Source organism: Schistocerca piceifrons, chromosome 2 (genome assembly GCF_021461385.2).
Source record: "Schistocerca piceifrons isolate TAMUIC-IGC-003096 chromosome 2, iqSchPice1.1, whole genome shotgun sequence".
Classification (NCBI taxonomy): Eukaryota; Metazoa; Arthropoda; class Insecta; order Orthoptera; family Acrididae; genus Schistocerca; species Schistocerca piceifrons.
This window is the reverse complement of record NC_060139.1, coordinates 293,675,700-293,693,860: the sequence shown is the minus strand read 5'-3', so window position 1 is coordinate 293,693,860 and position 18,161 is coordinate 293,675,700. Positions and strand designations below refer to the sequence as shown.

Below are 18,161 nucleotides of genomic sequence, written 5' to 3'. Positions count from 1 at the left end.
GTAAGCAGTCTCTTTAGTAGACTGCGTTGCACTTTCCGAGTGTTCTGCCAATGAATCGCAGTCTTTCTCCACAACATTATCTTTGTATTCGTTCCACCTGAAGTTACTCGTAATTCTAATCCCTGAGTATTTAGTTGAATTTACAGCATTTACGTTTCTGTGACTCATCGTGTAACTGGCATTTAGCGGATTTCTTTTAGTACTCATGTGGATGGCTTCACACTTCTAATTATTTAGAGTCAATTGCCACTTTTCGCACCATACTGATACGCCTGCTAATCCGTCGAAGACAGTGGGACAACAGCCTTACCTGAAGCACTTGAATGATGAACACTGAAACCAACAACTCTATTGTAGTTCAAACATCGTTTATTTAAATAATGCTACCAGTTTCGACGCGAAAAAGCGTCAGCTTCAGGCCCCTGAACATGGAAACAAACACAGAATAAAAGTAAAGTATAATGAGAGTGCTGACAACAAAAATCATATAGTCATAAAATCAAATAATAAAAATTTACCATTGGTACCCGTGGAAAATAAAATTGACCATGTAATTTATATTGCTTAAATGTTTTTATATGTATATAATAATTACATAAATCAGTGATGTAATGTATTACACCCGCAAAGTAACCGAAGTCGTGTACCTCCCAAACCGGAACACCTACGAATGCAGGATGTACCAATAGTAAAACGAAACAACCTAATTACATAAAATCAAACGACTGGAGTAAACAAATGCAAAAAAAAACATAATGAACAAACGTTCTATAGACATCGCAAAGCCACCGAAATATCTCATTTACTCTAATTATTTCAACATGTAAACAATGTAAATCACGGTCAAAACCGTGCATAAAAATAGCACTGAAGTCACAAAAAACTGTAAACATATGCTCCATTGACATAACTATACAGCAACGCAATCATATCCCTAAGGTCCACGAACAAATGCGACAGCACATGTGTAACTTCTGTAAGTAAAAGGCCTTTTACTCCAGTCATCACTTGCCTTCTTTGGAATTGAAATTATTATATTCTTCATGAAGTCTGATGGTATTGGCGTGACACACACATCTTGCATACCAGATGGAATAGTTTTGTTATGGTTGTCTCTCCCAAGGTTATCAGTAGTTCTGACGGAATGTCGTCTGCTCAGAGGCATTTATTCGGTTTGGGTCTTTCAGTGTTCTGTACAGTTCAACTCGCAGTGTCATATTTCCTACCTCATCTTCATTTGTGTCCTCTTCCCTTTGTATAATATTGCGTTCAATTTCATCTGTCTTGTACAGGCCATCTATGCTGTCTTTCCACCTTTCAACTGCACGTTCTTTGCTTAGGACTGGTTTTCCATCTAAGCTCTTCAAATTCATAAAAATGCTTCTCTTTTCTCCAAAGACCTCTGTCTTTCTCGTAGTGGTATACGCTTCTAAATCCTTAAATTTGTCCTCTAGCCATTCCTGAATAGCCATTTATCACTTCCTGTCAATCTCATTTTGGAGACATTCGTATTCCCTTTTGCCTCCTTCATTTGTTGCATTTTTATTCTTTCCATTTAACCAATTAAATTCAATATCTCCTGTGTTATCCGAGGATTTCTACTAGGCTTTGTCTTTTTACCTATTTGATCGTCTTCTGCCTCCACTATTTCATCTCCCAAAGCTATCCATTCATCTTCTACTGCATTCCTCTCTCTTGTTTCAGTCAGTTGTTGCCTAACGCTCCCTCCGAAACTCTCAGCAACCTCTCGTTCCTTAAACTTAGTCATGTCCCATGGCCTTAATGTCCTTCCTTTTTCCAGTTTCTTCAGATTTAATCTACAGTTCATAATCAATAAATTGTGGTCAGAGTGCACACCTGTCGCTGGAAATCTCTTATAATTTAAAATCTGGTTCCGAAAGCTCTGTCTTACCATTACACAATCAATCCGAAACCTTCAGTTGTCTCCAGGTCTCTTCAGCGCATACAGCCTTCTTTCACGATTCTTCAATAAAGTCTTAATGATGATTGATTTATGCTCTGTGCAAAATTCTACCAGGCGGACTTCTCTTTCATTCCTTTTCTCCAGTAAATATTCACCAACTATTTTTCCTTCTCTTCGTTTTGCTACTATCGAATTCCAGTTCCGCATCACAACTAAATTTTCGTTTCCCTTAACTACCTGAATAATTTACTTTATCACATCAAACACTTCTTTAATTTTTTCATCATCTGCAGATCTAATAGGCGTATAAATTTGTACTACTGTGGTCGGTGTGTGCTTAGTGTCTCTCTTGGCTATCATAATGCGTTCACTATGCTGTTCGTAGTAGCTTACACGTGTTCCTATTTTCTTATTCATTATTAAACTTACTCTTGAATTACCCCTATTTGATTTTGTATTTAGAACCCTTTACTCACCTTACCAGAAGTCCTGTTCCTCCTCCCACTAATCTTCACTTATTCACACTATATCTAACTTCAACTTATCCATCTTCCTTTTTAAATTTTCTATCCTACTTGCCCGACTGAGGGATCTAATATTCCACGCTCCGACACATAGAATGACAATTTTGTTTCTCGTGATGAGGACATCCTTCTGAGAAGCCCCGCTATCCGAATGAGGGACTATTTTACCCCCGCAATATTTTACCGAAGAGGATTCCATCATTATTAAAAATACAGATGAGCTGCACGCCTTCTGGAAAAATTACGGCTGCAGTTTCTTTTGCTTCCAGCTGTACGCAGTACCAGCACAGCAACGTCGTCTTGGTTGATGTCACAAGATCATTATCAGAAAATCATCAAGAGTGTTTCCCTTACAACTACTGAAAAGGCCGCTACCCTTCTTCAGGGACAACACGCTTGTCTGGCCTCTCAACAGATGCCCCTCGGTTGTGATTCCACCAACTGTACGGGTATCTGTCCGCTGAGGTGCGCAAGGCACGCCACCGACGGCAAGCTCCATGGTTCATGTCCATACAAAATTTTGTTCCTCTAAGTGTGCGGAATGAAACTTAGGCTATACCTATTTATTACACTCTATGTATACTCTGAAGTGCCAAAGAAACTGGTATAGGCATGCGTATTCAAACAGAGAGATATGTAAACAGGCAGAATACGGCGCTGCGTTCGGCAACGCCTATATAAGACAACAAGTGTCTGGCGCAGTTGTTAGATCGGTTACTGCTGCTACAATTGCAGGTTATCAAGACTTAAGTGAGTTATAACGTGACGTTATAGTCGGCGCACGAGCGATGGGACGCAGCATCTCCGATGTAGCGACGAAATGGGGATTTTCCCGTAGTACCACTTCACGAGTGTACCGTGAATATCAGGAATCCCGTAAAACATCAAATCTCCGACATCGCTGCGCCCGAAAAAAAAAAAAAATCCTGCAAGAATGGGAACAACGACGACTGAAGAGAATCTTTCAACGTCACAGAAGTGCAGTCCTTCCAAAAACTGCTGCAGATTTCAGTGCTGGGCCATCAACAAGTATCAGTGTACGAACCATTCAACGAAACATCATCGATATGGGCTTTCGGAGCCGAAGGCCCACTCGTGCACCCTTGACGACTGCAGGACACAGCGATTTACGCCTTGCCTGGGTTCGTCAACACCAACATTGGACTGTTGATTACTGGAAATATGTTGCCTGGTCGAACGAGTCTCGTTTCAAATTGTATCGAGCAGATGGACGTGTACGGACGCAGAGACAACCTCTTGAATCCATAAACCCTGCATGGAGCGTGTACAGTTGGAGTGATATGGGACCCCTGATATGTCTCGATGCGACTCTCGCAGGTGACACGTACGTAAGCATCCTGTCTGATTAACTGCATCCATTCAAGTTCCTCGTGTTGCGCAATTACAGCAGGACACCCCACACGTGCAAAATTGCTACAGAATGTCTCCAGGATCACTCTCCTGAGTTTAAACACTTCCGCTGGCCTCCAAACTCCCCAGACATGAACATTATTGAGTATATGTGGGATGCCTTGCAACGTGCTGTTCAGAACAGATCTCTCTCCTCCCCCCCCCCCCCCACCCTCGTACTCTTACGGATTTATGGACAACTCTGTGGGATTCGTGGAGTCAGTTCCCTCCAGCACAACTGCAGTCGTTAGTCGAGTCGACGCACGTCGTGTTGCGGCACCTCTACGTGCTCGCGGGGGCCTACCCGACATTAGGCAGGTATACCAGTTTCTTTTGCTCTTCGGTCTATAAAATTTAAAAGATTGTTCGTCGGCTATAGTGCATACCTGCAAGCTGTTGTGGTACTACTGGAAAGAGGCCCTATTTATGGTATGTATTAGGTAGGTATCTTGTTAATCTTAAGTGCGAATGATACACTGAACCGGCACGCTAAAGAACTGAAAAACTTTAAGACTTCATTTTCCTTGCCAGACGCAGAGCATACTGTTCCGATTCCCATTGGACAGTCGCTTGTTCTGTCCTGTCCGTCGCACATGCACATATGGTATTGTCGTTCGTGCGCACTGTGATAGAGTGAGGCTGTTTTGTCTTCAGAAGTGAAACAATTGTGCGAAAAACCATTAAAATGTGGCGAGAAAGAGCTTGTGTATAATGTCGATGCTGTGTTTCTTCGGCCTTTCACCAATGTAGGAGATAATTTCCGTAGTTGTGAAAAGTATTTTTGGTATTCTGACATTAAGTGCGCCAGTGAAGCAAAATGCGAACCGCAAGGATGTATCCTTTCTTATTAAGTGTTCAACCCTGTGGTTGATCTGCAGCAGTACACCATTTCCCTCTTTTGTTTGCCGTTCTCTTCGTTTCTGGGTATGTAGCGCACCCCACGTCATTCACAATATACTGCATGCATGACATCCTTGGTCCCCTCCCCCCCCCCCTCCCCCCCCCCCCCGGCGGTACTTTCCCTCTGTAGCTCCTTCTGCTGTTGTTTCAATGATGTTATTGTGTCTTAAAATGTATACTACGAGTTTGCCCCATCTTTTCTGTCTCTCTTGGTTTCCTACTATCCAATTTTCACAACTTGTGCCACAAGTGCTTCAATGCTTCAGTGATCCTTTCCATTATTTCCAGACTGATGTTCTTGCTGATGAATGCTCAAATTTAATGCAATTGTGGCCTACATTTTTTTCCGGCTTCTACCGTTTCGTACGATGCTGCTTTCCAAATAGGAACATTCTTGTATCCCTTCTAATACCTCTCTTCCAATTATTATTCTTTGAGTGTCATATTCTTCTTTTTTCGATTCTTTATTTTCATATCACAATGATTAAAGAAAATCCATCGACTTTGTTGAGAACCTTGTCTAGATCTCTTTTCGTCTCCATGACCACAGCAATATTATCTCCATAAAGCACGATGTCTGTCTTAACTGTCCTTTACTCTTGATCCCACATCAGTAGTTTCGTGAACTTGGTCTGTGGCTTTCAGGACGTAAGCTCTGAATATAAGACGAAAGGGAGCACATCTTTGCCTCAAGCGTTTTCTAATTTTTGCTTCTTATTTCTGGTGAAAATTTGTGATCACCGTCACTACGTTCTTATAGAAGCTGAGCATCACTAGTATGCCTTTGTATTATTAGACCTGCTTTCGTCAGCGCTCTGCTCATGTCTTGCTGGATAACATTGTTATGTAGTGTGCTTACATTTTACGGCGTGCGGTTGCTGCTGTAGCGCTTATAAACCTCATTACTGACAAAGTTATTTGTGCACTGTTATGCAGTTATTAAATTTAATAGTTTTCAGCGGTGTTTCGTGCTGTTTGTGGCGAAATAACGATTTAATAAACTTTTAGAAACGTTCTCTCGCTGTGTTTTTTAGAGTTTTCTGTGCGTTGAAGTCGTTTAGTAAATTTCGTGCTTTAGGTTTCAGTTGAAGTTTCTTATTGTTTCTAGCGAAATATTTCAGTAAAATTTTCATTCAGTGTTTTAACTTCGTTGAGTGTTCCAGCGGCCGCTTGAATTTTTGGTTTTAGCTAACAATATTGTGAAGTTTTGTTGGTATTTGTATTAGCTGTGGTGTAGTAGTGTTAAAAGTAGTTCCTTTCTTAGTAGACAGAGAATTTCGAGACCACTATTATTAGCTCTATAAATAGTTCTGCTGGTGTAACTAAACTTAGGTAACGTAGACGTATAGTTTTTTTCAGTGACTGTAACATTTTGCCATGAGTGAGAAGTGTGGTCTCTGTCGTAGGTTTGTGAGTAGTGGGTTACGGTGTGTTATTTGTTCAAAATATTTTCATAGGGAGGGGGGGGGGGGGGGTGCAGAGGGGAAGCCAGTGGGCATTCTAGCGAGATCCTCTTCTGGGAAAGCAGAATCTGTAGTAGAAATAAGTTGATAGACAAGCAGGAGCGTAAGATATGTGCCCTTCAGGTGCATTTACAACGCGCAGAGGAAGAACTAGATAGGTTGAGGAGGGTGAAGGGTGGCGCGGAATGGGAACTGGCAGATGGCAAGAAGGCAGCTAGGAAGAGGAGGTATTAAGAGAGTTATACTTCGTATATGTACAATAGATTTGGCCAGTTGTCAGAGTTGAGTGGAGAGGAGCCCCTTGCAGCTGTAGATGTAGGCAACGTGCAGCAGTCCTCAGCAGTTAGGAGGCCTAGGTCAGTTGCAAAGTCTAACAGAAAGAAGGTGGTTCTGCTGCTAGGTAGTTCGCACGGTAGAGGTGTGGGCCAGCAGCTGCAGGAAGTGTTGGGGAGTGAATACCAGGTCACCAGCATTGTGAAGCCTAGTGCAGGGTTGGCTCAGGTGACTGACAGCATAGGGGAGTTATGTAGGAATTTTACGAAGGAGGATCAGGTAGTATTAACGGGTGGAGCAGGGAACAGCCTTGATAGGGACGTGGAATATGATGTAGTGGTAATCTGGTAAAGATAGCTACTCAAACTGGTGGCACTAATGTGCATTTCGTGCAACTGTTTCAGCGTCATGATCAGCCTAATCTTAATGTGGCTGTTAGGCGCATTAACATGAGGCTGGAGGGGACGCTGATGGCAGAGGGCATGGGTCACATTTCAGTGGTGTCAGTTAGGTCTATCAGTAGATTGGGTTTCACTGTGCATGGCCTGCACCTCAACAGGTATGGGAAGGGGAGGCTGGCAAAGCTTATAGGTGACAGTGTAGTACGTGGTGGTGGGATCACCCACTGAAAAATTCCTGTAGTAGCCGGTGTTAAAGCTGCACGTTTTTTTTGATAGGTATATCTGCTTAAAGGAAGTCCTTCTAACTAAGGGCTCACCTTCAGAGGACTTCATGTTTTCAAGCGGAGAAGGAATTAGCATATTTCATCAAAATATAAGAGGTATTAGGTCAGGCGGTGTGGCCGAGCGGTTCTAGGCGCTTCAGTCTGGAACCGCGCGACCGCTACGGTCGCAGGATCGAATCCTGCCTCGGGCGTGGATGTGTGTGATGTCCTTAGGTTAGTTAGGTTTAAGTAGTTCTATGTTCTAGGGGACAGATGACCTCAGATGTTAAGTCCCATAGCGCTCAGAGCCATTTTTTAAGAGGTATTAGAGATAAAGTTAGTGATCTGCCTATAGTTGTTGAAGGAGTTACTTGCGGAGTGGGGGAGTGGCTATGTACTTAAAAACAGTATTCCATATGAGTCCATAGACGTATCACAATATTGCACTGAACAGATATTTGAATGTTGTGCAGGGGCAGTTGAATTTAGTGCAACTAATCTTCTAATTGTTGTTTTTTGTAGGCCCCCTAACTCTGACTTCAGTGCATTTCTGCTCATGCTAGAGATGTTTCTTGAATCACTTTGTAGGAAGTACCAGAAATTAGTTGTATGTGGTGACTTAAAAATAAATTTTGTATATGATGGTGCAAGAAAAAGGATGTTGGTAGATCTCCTAAATTCATATGATCTAGTGGGACAAGGATATCATCTAGAACAAAGTGGGAATTATAATAAAATGTTAGAAGTAGTCACAATCAAGCTACAGAAGCCCATTGCAAACAGTATTGTAAGGTGCTTAAAAATGTTATTAGGAAGAAAAGAGTATGTGGTATGCAAATAGAATAGCTGTTTCACAGGATAAAATTAAAACCAAATGGTCAGTTATGAAGGAAGTGTCTAGTCAGCAGCACAAGGTCGACGATATAAAGTCAGTTCGTAGTAAAAATATTTCTGTTATTGATAAATCAGATATATGTACAGTATTTAACAATCATTTTATGAGCATTGCTGGCGTAAATTCTACAGGGAATCACATAACTTTCTTCGCAAATGACTTTTAGAGCTTGCTGTCTGAAATACTCCTCTGTGATACAGATAAGGGGGAGATTGAGTCAATAATTAAATCACTGAAGACCAAGGATTATCATGGATATGATGGACTGCCTAGCAGAATATTAAAGTACCGTGCTGCACATGTTAGCCCTGTATTTAGCCATATTTGCAATTTTTCATTTGGTCAGTTTCCTGAGCGATTAAAGTACTCAGTAGAAAAGCCGCTTTATAAAACGGGGGAAAGGGATAATGTAGGCAATTTTGACCTATTTCTATGCCATCAGTGTTTGCTAAAGTTATTGAAAAGGCTGTGTATGAAAGGATAATTGATCATTTCATATCACACGATTTGCAATCAAATATACAGTTTAACAACTGAAAATGCTATATTCTCTTTTCTCTGTGAGATACTGAATGGGTTAAACAAAATGTTTCAAACGCTAGGCACATTTTTTGATTTAACGAAGGCGTTTGATGTGTTGATCACAAAATATTGCTCCAGACAGCAATAGGTCATTATTCACAATGTTGAGAATGGCTGTGATGTGGGGTCTGAGCAGGGTACAGTCAAGTGCGGGGTGTCCCAGGGATCAGTGTTGGGGCCACTCCTGTTCCTTATTTATATAAATGATATGCCCTCTAGTATTATGAGTAACTCTAAAATACTTCTGTTTGCTGATGATACTACTTTCGTGGTAAAGGATGCAACATTGGCCCGGTTTCAAATAGTGCAATTCATGACCTCAGTTATTGGCTTATAGAAAATAAACTAACGCTAAATCACAGCAAGGGGCATTTTTTACAGTTTATAACACAAATTTCAACAAAACCCGACGTTTTAATTTCACAGAATGGGCATATGATTAGTGAAACTGAACAGTTCAAATTTCTAGGTATTCAGATAGATAGTCAGCTGTCGTGGAAAGCCCATGTTCAGGATCTTGTTCAAAGACTTAATACTGCCATTTTTACTATTCGAACGGTATCAAAAGTGAGTGATACTTCAACACGAAAATTAGTCTACTTTGCTTATTTTCATTCAATTATGTCGTATGGTATTATATTTTGGGGTGACTCTTCCCATTCTACAAGGATACTTTTGGCTCAGAAACGGGCGGTTCAGGCAATAAGTGGTGTGAGTTCACGAACCTCTTGTCGACCTCTGTTCACGAGTCTGGATATTTTGACATTGGCCGCTCAATATATATATTCATTACTGTTATTTCTCGTTAACAATATTAGCTCATTCCCAAGAACAAGCATCTTTCACCAAGTTAAAACTCGGCAGATATCAAACCTGCATTTGGATCGGACTTCCTTAACTCTTGTGCAGAAAAGTGTGCAGTATACTGCTGTACCCATTTTCAGTAAGCTACCAATCGAATTCAAAAATATTAGCATTAATCCACACGCTTTCAAATCTAAGCTGAAGAGTTTCCCCATGGATCACTCCTTCTATTCTGTCGAGGAGTTCCTTGAAAAATGAAGCTGATTCTTGTTGTATTGTTGATTGCGTTTACTTAAACTTATGGATTGACTTTTTTCATGTTCATTAACATTTTATTTTTATCTGTTATTTCTTTTATGTTGTAATTTTATGTACTGACACGTTGCATGACCTTGGAGATTTTCTCCTCAATTTGGTCCTGCGGTACTTGACGTGTAAATAAAACAAAATAAATGTCTCTTTCAGGCCAACGAAGGGAATATAAGTTGGTTTATTTTTCTTTATTTGCTTTCCGATAAGAAGCTTCAGTGCCACAATCGCATCTCTGGTACCTAATCCCCTCTTGAATCCACTTCCTTTTCAGTTCCTCTCAGAATTACAATATGAGAATTTTTGATGGATGTGGCACTAGGCTTAAGGTTCGATACTGTTCACATTTCGCAGTTGCCGCCTTCTTCAGTAAGAGAACCGTGATGCGTCTCTGGAATTCGGTTGCTGTGTCTCCTGATGGACCTAATAACTTTCAGCAGCATCATTTTCATGTTTTTACCAACACTCTTGATTATTTCTGCAGGAATGTCGTCAAGATCGTTGCTTTGTTGTCTTGTAAATGTTTATGAGATGTCTCAAATTCTTCCTACAGAATGTCGTCTCCTTTGTCATCTTTGTCTGATTCCTCTTCTTGTCCTTTTATATCCGCCGATAAACGTGTTTCATCATACAGTTCTTCAATGTATTCTCTCCATTTCTTCGCGACGTCTTCACAAAACAGCATTTTCTCCTCTTGATCTTCGATTGTACGCGACATTTTTGTTTGGAGTTTTCTTTTAAAATTTGTTTGCTGTTCTGTAGGATAAATCGGGTCTCCTTTCTCGTATTTTTTCTTCCACTGTTCTGCACATTTGCTCGAGAAAACTTTCTTTTGCTTTCCTAGCTTCTCTATGGACTCAGTCTCTTGTAATCAGCTTTTCCTTGTTCATCAGTTGCGTTTTTACGTTGTCTTCGGTAAGCTGATTAACTTCTTGTGTAATCCATTTCCTTTTATTTTTGGATTTAGTTTTCCAAACTCACTCTCCCGCTGATTTGTATATAGCAGATTTAATTTGTTCCCAGTCTTTTTTTACTCCACCATTTTGGAAATTTTTAGCTATGTTGTCGTTTGCTGTTCATAATGCCTTGGCAATCTCTGTTTTTTCAGTTTTTCTATTTTACTGTCTTTTTCTTCAGACATCTGAATGTGAGCGAACTTTTCATCAGGACCAGGCTGTAGTCACTTTCTATGTTTGCAGTTGGATACCAGCTACAATCTTTAACTTGCTTTCTGAAACGTGGTTTCATTAAAAGTGTAATCGACTGTTGTCTCCTTACGACTCATGGGGCCGTCAGGGTGTATCTTCATCGCTTGTTATGTCGGAAATCGGTCAAGGGTGGGGGTAGTGGGGCTAATGGCGGGAGGAAGGGGGTTTGGGGGAACGGAATATCGCTTAACAAAAGGAGAGTTGGGGTCCTCCACCGACAAATTGGTAAAATTTGGTGTTGCTTAGTTTTTGGTAACTGTTTTGGAGTTCAGGGTAAAAACATGCCTACAGCTTGTGTGTGCCCGGGAAAATAATACAATTGGACCCAGATCTCCGGCGAATTCGAAGTTTTTGTCTGGGGTCAGAAATTTAAGTGTTTGTAGGCATACCCGGCATATTTAGCTTTCTTGATTCTTGAGTGGTATTCGTGCATTAATATACATCCAGTATATTAATAAATAATAAGACGCCCGTTTTAAGTTAAATGATATTTATTGGTTTGGATAGTACGCTATTTGCCGCTCTTATTCTTTTGTTCAAATGTTGAAATACATTGCAACCTATATTGTTACATAATTATAAAAAAGAGAGTGAATTTGTTGAAGTAAGATATTCGCTGATTTCTGAAGTCATTTTATCCAGTGTAATATGATATTCTATTTGGGGGGGGGGGGGGGGGTGAGGAACTATAGCCCCTTGCCACCGCCCCAGCCTCTAGCAGAACACGATTAATCGGGCTCCTGCTTCATTACTTCTTCAAAGTGCATAGTCACCGGCAATCCCCACTTTCCGCTCTTCATCCAGACAAGCATCCCCCCCACATGACAATCAAGTTTTCACTTCCCTTAACATGTCTTATCACGCTACTTATTTCTCGTATATTTCGTCAATATTGTGGTAAGAAACGAGAGAGGAAGCCGTTGGTAGAATTTTGCACAGAGAAAAACTTGATCATAGCTAACATTTGGTTTAAGAATCATGAAAGAAGGTTGTATAATTGGTAGAGGCCTGGAGACACTGGAAAATTTCGGATAGATTATATAATGGTAAGAAAGAGATTTACGATCCAAGTTTTAAGTTGTAAGATATTTCCGGGGGCAGATGTGGACTCTGACCACAATCTATTGGTTATGAACTGTAGAGTAAAACTGAAGAAACTGCAAAAAGGTGGGAATTTAAGGCGATGGGACCTAGATAAACTGAAAGAACCAGAGGTTGTAGAGAGTGTGAGAGAGAGCATTAGGGAACGATTGACAAGAACAGGGGAAAGAAATACAGTAGAAGAAGAATGAATAGCTTTGAGAGATGAAATAGTGAAATCAGCAGAGGATCAAGTAGGTAAAAAGACAAGAACAAGTAGAAATCTTTGGGTAACAAGAGATGTTGAATTTAATTGATGAAAGGAGAAAATATAAAAATGCAGTAAATGAAGCAGGCAAAAAGGAATACAAACGTCTCAAAAATGAGATCGACGGGAAGTGCAAAATGGCTAAGCAGGAATGGCTAGAGGACAAATGTAAGGATGTAGAGGTATATATCACTAGGGGTAAGATAGATACTGCCTACAGGAAAATTAAAGAGACCTTTGGAGAAAAGAGAACCACTTGTATGAATATCAAGAGCACAGATGGAAAAACAGTTCTAAGCAAAGAAGGGAAAGCAGAAAATTGGAAGGAGTACATGGAGGGTCTATACAAGGGCGATGTACTTGAGGGCAATATTGTGGAGATGGAAGAGGACACAGATGAGGATAAAATGGGAGATACGATAATGCGTGAAGAATTTGACAGAGCACTGAAAGACCTAAGTCGAAACATGGCTCTGGGAGTAGACAGCATTCCATTAGAACTATTGATAGTCTTGGGAGAGCCAGCCATGACTAAACTCTACCGTCTGGTGACGAATGGAAAAACTGGTAGAAGCCGACCTCGGGGAAGATCAGTTTGGATGGCGTAGATATTTTGGAACACGTGAGGCAATACTGACCCCATGACTTATCTTAGAAGATAGATAAGGAAAGGCAAACCTACGTTTCTATCATTTGTAGACTTTGAGAAAGCTTTTGGCATTGTTGACTGGAATACTAATTTTCAACTTCTGTAGGTGACAGGGGTGAAATACAGGGTATTTACAATTTGTACAGAAACCAGATGGCAATTATAAGAGTCGAGGGGCATGAAAGGGAAGCAGTGGTTGGGAATGGAGTGAGACAGGGTTGTGGCCTATCCCCGATGTTATCTAGTCTGTATATTGAGCAAGCAGTAAAGGAAACAAAAGAAAAATTTGGGGTAGGAATTAAAATCCATGGAGAAGAAATAAAAATTTTGAGGTTTGCTGATGACATTAATTCTGTCAGAGACAGCAAAGGGCCTGGAAGAGCAGTTGAACGGAATGGACAGTGTCTTGAAAGGAGGATATAAGATGAGCATCAACAAAAGCAAAACGAGGATAATGGAATGTAGTCGAATTAAATCAGGTGATGCTGAGGGAATTAGATTAGGGAATGAGACACTTAAAGTAGTAGATGACTTTTGCTATTTGGGAAGCAAAGTAACTGATGATGGTCGAAGTAGGATATAAAATGCAGACTGGCTATCGCAGAGAAAGCGTTTCTGAAGAAGAGAATTTGTTAACATCGAGTATAGATTTAAGTACCAGGAAGTCGTTTCTGAAAGTATTTGTATGGGGTGTGCCGTATATGGAAGTGAAACATGGATGATAAATAATTTAGACAAGAAGAGAATAGAATCTTTAAAAATGTGATGCTACAGAAGAATGCTGAGGATTAGATGGGCAGATCACGTAACTAATGAGGAGGTACTGAACAGAATTGGGGAGAAGAGGAATTTGTGGCACAACTTGACTAGAAGAAGGGATCAGTTGCTAGGACACATTCTGAGGCATCAAGGGATAACCAATTTTATATTGGAGGGCAGCGTGGAGGGTAAAAATCGTAGAGGGAGACCAAGAGATGAATACACTAAGCAGATTGTACTTGGAGATGAAGAAGCTTGCACAGGATAGATAGGGATGGAGAGCTGCATCCAACCATTCTCTAGACTGAAGACGACAACAACAACAACATTTCGTCAACTATCACAGCCACTTCTTTGGATGTTGGCGTGCACAATTGTATTACTATAGTGTACTTTAGTTTAATTTGAACTTTTACCAGTATTATCCTAGAGCTGTATTGCTCATATCGGTTGACACGTTAGGCAGCGAGTTTTTCTTAAAATCACTCCAATTCCTCTTACGTCTGGACTGTCTTGATCAAATGCGACGTGACTCTGTACTCTCCAAGCCAAAAGTCTCTTGGTAGGTGCCATCTCATCTCAGATATGCCAAGGACACCGATTTACAGTCGTTGACTTCAAGTGTTGGGTTTTGCAGTTTCCCTTACTGCAGCAGTGTTCTTACATTCCAAGTGGTTAGTCGTCACACACAGTGGCGTCCCCCCCCCCCCCCCAATTAGGAGGAGGTGTAGGAGTTTCCCTTCGTCGTGTCTAGGACCTTAACGGAATTTCGTAGATCCCTCTAGTACTTTACACAACCTGTAGCATAAACATGCCCTTGTATTCGTAAGCGACTGTACTCGACAGGGCGTAAATTCAGTCACGCGAGTAGGAGAATCCAGTGGAGTTAGTACAAACGAAAAACAACACAGGGCCCAATGTTGGCTTCCGTGTTTAACTTATCATGAATACAAGAATACAACGTAGTGCTGCAACCGTATAGAACAAAATTAGAATTATATATTACTACCTTCAGCTGCTGACAGGCGTTGATATATATCAACGGGGACAGGTGAAAATGTATACCCCGACCGAGACTCGAACCCGGGATCTCCTGCTTGCAAGACAGATGCTCCATCCATCTGAGCCACCGAGGGCACAAAGGATAGTGCGACTGCACGACTCCCGCGAGACCCACATTCCCAACTTAATGTGCACACACTGCATTCGTAGTGTCCCTACCCCATTTCCGAAAGAAGAGACACCATATGCATATAAATATATAGTTCTGGCAATACCGGCCATGACCTCCTTCTTCTGTGCGGATGCAAACATATTCTCTCTCTCTCTATTCGTTTAGTCGGTTCCGACTCTTCGTGACCCCATGAACCAAATCACGCCACTTTTTCCTGTCTTGCACTTTCTCCCGTAGACCTTCCAGGTTGGAACACATAGCTTCTGTGATGCCACCGATCCATCTCATCCTCTGACGTCCTCTTCTTCTAGTTCCTTCAATCTTCCCCAGCATTAATGTTTTTTCCAGCGAGGCATGCCTTCGCATTGTGTGTCCAAAGTACGTCAGCTTTTGTTTTAACATTAGACCTTCCAGGGAGAAATATGGTTTTATTTGCTCCAATATTGATCTGTTGGTTCTCTTTGCAGTCCATGGAACCCTAAGAAGTTTCCTCCAACACCACAATTCGAAGGAGTCAATTCTTCGCCGTTCAGTCTTTCTAATGGTCCAGGTCTCACATCCATACATCACAAGTGGAAAGACCGTAGCCCTCACATCACGGATCGTTGTTGCTAGTGTTATATCTCTGGACTTTATAACCTCGTCAAGGTTTGACATCGCCTGTATACCGAGCAACAGGCGTCTCCGGATTTCAAGGCTGAAGTCCCCATCAGCAGAGATCTGGGAACCGAGATAACTGAATGTGGTCACTACCTCCATGGTTTCTCCTGCTATATCCCACGAATTGGTAGGTGTAATTGCCATAATTTTCGTTTTCTTCCCATCAGCCTAAGACCGGCCTTTTCACTTTCGTCTTTCACCTTCAGCAGGGATGCTCTCAATTCTTCTTCACTTTCTGCCAACAGGATCGTATCATCCGCGTACCTGAGGTTGTTTACATTTATTCCAGCTATTTTAATTCCCGTTTCTCCTTCGTCTAGCCTCGCATTCCTCGTAACATGTTCTGCATACAGATTGAATAAGTACGGTGACAGTATGCAGCCTTGCCGGACCCCTTTCTGAATCTTTATCCATTTCGTTGTTCCATACATAGTTCTCACCGTGGCTTCTTGGTCTAGGTATAAACTCAGTATCAGATGAATGAGGTGATCTGGTACACCCATGTTTTTCAGTTGTTGTTGTGGTCTTCAGTCCAGAGCCTGCTTTGATGCAGCTCTCCATGCTACTCTATCCTGTGCAAGCTGCTTCATCTCCCAGTACCTACTGCAGCCTACATCCTTCTGAATTTGCTTAGTGTATTAATCTCTTGGTCTCCCTCTACGATTTTTACCCTCCACGCTGCCCTCCAACACTAAATTGGTGATCCCTCGATGTCTCAGAACATGTCCTACCAACCGATCCCTTCTTCTAGTCAAGTTGTGCCACAAGCTCCTCTTCTCCCCAATTCTATTCAATACCTCCTCATTAGTTATGTGATCTACCCATCTAATCTTCAGCATTCTTCTGTAGCACCACATTTCGAAAGCTTCTATTCTCTTCTTGTCTAAACTATTTATTGTCCACGTTTCACTTCCATACATGGCTACGCTCCATACAAATACTTTCAGAAACGACTTCCTGACACTTAAATCTATACTCGATGTTAACAAATTTCTCTTCTTCAGAAACGCTTTCCTTGCCATTGGCAGCCTACATTTTATATCCTCTCTACTTCGACCATCATCAGTTACTTTGCTCCCCAAATAGCAAAACTCCTTTACAACTTTAAGTGTCTCATTTCCTAATCTAATTCCCTCAGCATCACCCGACCTAACCCGACTACATTCCATTATCCTCGTTTTGCTTTTGTTCATGTTCATCTTATACCCTCCTTTCAAGACACTGTCCATTCAGTTCAACTGCTCTTCCAAGTCCTTTGCTGTCTCTGACAGAATTACAATGTCATCGGCGAGCCTCAAAGTTTTTATTTCTTCTCCATGGATTTTAATACCTACTCCGAACTTTTCTTTTGTTTCCTTTATTGCTTGCTCAATACGTTCCATAATTTGTTGTGATCGACGCAGTCAAAGGCTTTGGCGTAGTCAATAAAGCAGAGGTACACATCTCTCTGAAATTCTCTTGCTTTATCCATAATCCACCGAATGTTAGCAATTTGATCTCTAGTTGCTCTTCCTTTCCTAAATCCAGGTTGTTCTTCTGGTAGCTCTCGATCTAGATATTGGCGAAGTCTATTTTTTAAGATTTTCAACATGATTTTGCTAGCAAGTGAGATAAGTGCGATTGTTCGGTAATCTGAGCATTCTTTAGAACTTCTCTTCTTTGGAATGGGGATGAATACTGATCTTTTCCAGTCTTCTGGCCACTGCTGCGTGATCCATATTTTTTGACATATTGAGTGCAGCACTTTCATTGCATCCTTTCCAGTGACTTTAAACAATTCTGCTGGTATTTCATCATGTCCACTAGTTTTGTTATCAGCCATATTTTCAAGGGCCCACTGGATTTCGTTCTCCAAAATATCTAGCTCTATTACATATTACCCGAACTCTTACGGGACTTGGTAAGAATGTCTTCCACGAGAAATGAGTGTGTTGGGTAGCGACACTACGAATGTAGTGTGTGGACATATAAGGTGAGAATGTGGGTCTCGCGGGAGCCGTGCGCGAGATAGTCCCTGTAGTCGCACTATCCTTTGTGCCCTCGGTGGCTCAGGTGGATAGAGCGTCTGCCTTGCAAGCAGGAGATTCCGGGTTCGAGTCTCGGTCGGGGCACACATTTTCACCTGTCCCCGTTGATATACTGTCAGCAACTGTGGTATTAATATATAATTCTAATTTTGTTCTAGACGGTTGCAGGTCATCAATGGTGTCTGTTCTTTCGGACATGTTCGAATGAACAGACACCATATCCATATAAACTCTTATTCGAGGTGATCGACGGATCACAGTCAAACACCTCACTGCACAACTATCAGTCCCTGTCGGTAGTGCTGACACGCTTGTCCACCTGTTGGGATAGCCAGATGTGTGTTCCCGCTGGGTTTCTCGTCCCTTACGGAAGGAAGGCCATACAGTGCAACGAAGGACCACTTGTGCGGCATTGCTTGCGCGTTACGAAGCTCATCTTGACAATTTTTTGTCGAACATCGTCACAGGCGATGAATCATGAGTTAATCACTTCAAACCGGAAAGAAAATGCCAATCTATGGAGTGGCGCCACACCACCTATCCTCCGAAGAGAAAGTTCAAAGCCGCACCCTGAGCCAGTAAAGTCAT

At 41.5% G+C, this 18,161-nt stretch overlaps 1 protein-coding gene and 1 non-coding gene across 2 annotated transcripts in view; both read left to right on the top strand.

The window, feature by feature from the left end:
• Window positions 1–18,161, top strand: part of LOC124774937 — a 553,705-nt gene that overhangs the window by 150,038 nt on the left and 385,506 nt on the right. The gene's annotated exons all lie outside the window — the stretch shown is intronic.
• On the top strand, window positions 17,583–17,657 carry Trnaa-ugc. Its single transcript has one exon. It is a non-coding gene; the product is annotated as a tRNA-Ala (tRNA).